The sequence below is a fragment of the Amphiprion ocellaris genome, chromosome 10, assembly GCF_022539595.1.
Source record: "Amphiprion ocellaris isolate individual 3 ecotype Okinawa chromosome 10, ASM2253959v1, whole genome shotgun sequence".
In the NCBI taxonomy this organism is placed as follows: domain Eukaryota; kingdom Metazoa; phylum Chordata; class Actinopteri; family Pomacentridae; genus Amphiprion; species Amphiprion ocellaris.
The window spans coordinates 3,686,845-3,690,642 of record NC_072775.1 but is presented as its reverse complement, the minus strand read 5'-3'; positions in this window follow the sequence as shown (position 1 = coordinate 3,690,642).

The window sequence follows — 3,798 nt, the reverse complement described above, 5'->3', positions numbered from 1 at the left end:
GTTTATTTGCATGTGTGTGTGACCAGTGGCAGACTGTTTGCTCTGGTCCTCGACTCATCAAAAGAAAAGTGAAACGCATGGAAATGAGGAACAACTTTTCTCTGTCTTTGTCTCAGTTCTGCATCATCGCCACGGCAACGACCGGCGCCACACTGATCCTGAAATGTCAGACTGACAATGAAAGGTTGCAGCTCCCGTTTTCTGCCCGATGCCACAAACAAAAACACACACTTCTAAAGTATCTGTGTGTGTGTGTGTGTGTGTGTGTGTGTGTGTGTGTGTGTGCGTGCGTGCTGGACACCTGCCCGCCCCGAAGGTGAGGGTGTGGCCACATGACTCATCAGAATGCGATCAAAGCGTGGAGGAAGCCGTGGGCTAGCAGGCCAGGTGCATAGGAGGTCACAAGTCAAGGGAGGCAGTTCCCACGGCGACCAGAGGGAGGAAATGCTGAGAGGATATAAGCCAGGTTCAAAGAACGCTCGCTCGCACACACACGGTCCGTTTGAAGAGCCCCGCCCCCAGGATGATAAACGAGCCTCCTCATTGGACGGCAGGTCGTAGCGGGTGGAAGCGGTTTGAAAAAGGGGGTTTTGATCTGACTGTGATGTCATTAGGAGGTCATACTGGGGTCACAGCAGGGTCACAGTGATGTCACGGCGGAGTCACTGCAGGGTCATGGTGATGTCAGAGTGTCACAGGGAGGTCAAGTCCCAGGCTGCGATACTTTCACAGTGACTTGCTGTAACTCCTTGTGATTTACTCTCAGATACAGATAGAGGATGCTGTAGTTTTATAGAGTCAAGCTCTGGAATTTGTCCTGTAGTCGAACATCAGCACCAAACCCAACATGGTTCACAGTGTTCATGTACTACAGCGTTAATGCTGGCCCATCATTTACATTTAGTTTTAATCGTCTGACAAAAATGTGTTTTAGTTTTAGTCAAATTTCATTTTCATTAGTTTTTGTCTAAAACTAACAACATCTAGTCCAGTTTTTGTGAGGGACATGTTCTTCTAATTTTTGGTTCTTTAATTTTTTGTCTTCCAGACACTTGGAGACCACAGCTGTTGGCATCGTTCTTACCTGTTACCATGGTTACAGGTATTGTTTTCTCATTTATGTCAAAGTTAATGGAAAAGGCTCAATCTCACCTCTGTAAATCCAGGTAGCAATTCAAAACTCTGAGCTGCTTTTTCACTGTCCATCCTTCTCACCTAGAATTAGAATTAGTATTAGCACAACTACCCGCTCTCTCCAGCTATTTCAGTTCCTGATATTCTCACTTTTTTAATGTTGTTTCCAGTCTGGTTTAAACTTGACAAAAACATGAAAGAATTCCAGCTGACAATAACATCACCTGCGTTACATCAGCACTGTTGCATAAATATTAGCATAACGTTCTATGAATGTCAACATGTTCAGAGTTTGATTTAGTTGTTTTGTTGCCGCTTCTCTTTTTAATTTGTAGCTGAGGTCATTATTCAGTTTATTTTTGAAGTTTTCTTAAGGAAAGTTGAAACCAATGATGTAGAGATACAAATGAATATGAAAAAGGTAACAGACAATGCACTGGGAATAACAGAATCCTGTAATATTCATCACACTAAAGTTATATAACTGTGTTCACACAATCAGTTCATCCTCTGTGGCTTGGTTTCCATATAAATGTAGAACAAATTATTAACGGAAAAAGTCCATTTCATCCATTCTGTTCTGCAAATATTAAGAGTTTGTGCATCAAAACTAACAGTTGGTGGCGCTAATTCTCCTGTCAAGTGTAATTAAAAGTCTTATGGAGGAAGAGAACACTACATGCTGATGTACTTTCGTGACTGTCAGAGAAGAAGACGACAGAAAACAGAACAGAAATGCGCCGTTTGTATTAGTTTCATTTACTAACATACCAGGTTATCGTTCCCTCCAGTGGGGAGATTTATTCAGCAGAACAGGTTGTTTGTTGTTCCGCTGCTGTTATTCTTAATTCATGACCTGAAACTGAAGCCTGGCATCGTGTGGAACCTGATAGTAGATTGTAACTGATGAGCTTGAGTCAGAGAATGTCTGAAAGGTGCATGAAAACCTCCTTCCATTCCATACACGACCTCCTATCTAATCAAACAGCAGTGGTGTGAGCAATTACAGTCCACTTTTTTGGGAATACTGTCCTCCCTTTGCTGCTATAGTCATTTATATTTGCGTTCAAAACCAAAGAAACATCTAAAAACAAGTCATCTCTTTTCTAAGCTGTTATTTTTTTACGACTAAAATCTTTATTTTGGAAAAAACTGCGGGTTGATTGCAAATTGTGCTTTTTTTTCTGGCTATCTGATTAATTTATGTACTTGGGTAACGTAATATGTGATGAATGTTAGTGTACATTTTGTGGGTGCAGTTTTTTTTATACACAAATATATGAAAATTATGAATGAAATGGAGGCAGCTTATATGATTTCATCAACTTTTCATTGTTTTTGTCATCAGATGTTTTTCGTGACTCTGGCTGTAGGTTTATAATCTTGTCAAGCTGCAGAATGAATTTGTGATTCGATGCCTCTTCGATGCTTTTATGTGATGAATCAGAATCTGAATGTCTTAATTGACCACTAGACTATATGTGGTTCATTTTGATCTCAGCATCAAACCTCAAGCTGCACAAACGGTCCATAAGCAGTAATATGTTCTCGTCTCAGCTAAGAATGCACTGACATCCAGTGTAATCTCAGATTTACAACACAACAGAGAAATAAATCATCCCTTTGATCAAACTTTAATTATCTAAAATAGTGTGCAGCCTCTTGATGTACTCATGAAACCAGAGGACTCATGAAAACTGAGCCCTCAAGTAGACTTCATGCATTTATTATGAACATATAGAAAACATATAGAGAGTCAGAAACAAGCACAGATTAAAAGACATGAGGGGAAGCAGAATGCTTTTTGATGGGGATCCAGTGCAGTGGTACAGTTGGAAAAACTGAGACCGATGTAATTTCAAAAACGGATTTTGTTCACATTTACTAGGTGTTTTCACCTTTGGTCACTATGCAAATACAGGTTTAGGTTAATGAAAACAGACCTTTTATGCAAGACAAGATAAGATAAAACTTTATTAATTCTGAAGGGAACTCCTGTGCCAGATATCGTACAGAAAAACTAAATGACAGACCATAAATGCAGTGCAAAAAAAAAAAGTAGAAAAGCAGTAATATGGAAGTATGATACATTACTGAAATTAGATAACTCAAATAAAGCTAGAATAGAACAGTAAAAAATAATTCTGGCCATTTTTCTACAGTAATGAATAATATTACACATGACGATAAAATATTGCTCCTGAAAAACGAGATGATGTGAAACCTGCAAGAAAATCAGACTTTTGGAAACGGTGATGCAAACAGCCAGGTTAGCTTCCTGATCAGGTTTTATCCATCGCTACATGTCCTTTCTGATTCTCCAAACCTCCATGATGTACAGCTAGCCTCCTGCTTCATGAGTCCACGTGCACAGCCAGCGCACGTAAACAGTCAAGCAGTGTGTGTTTCCACTCATGTTAATGTGGAGAGAAAAGATTTCAGAAATAATCTTGAAATGCTCTTCTAGATAGACATTATTTTCATTTTAAAACGCTGTTTTAAAATGACTCGTATCAGCGTGGACATAGCCTGAAGCACATTTAGCACGTTTCATGAGGCGGAGGAGACGCATTTATTTATCCGTTCCCATAGATTATCAAGTAAATATTTCCTTTCCATGACATGACCCCTGAGGGGCTCCACAGAGTCCCTCGGTTCCACTAA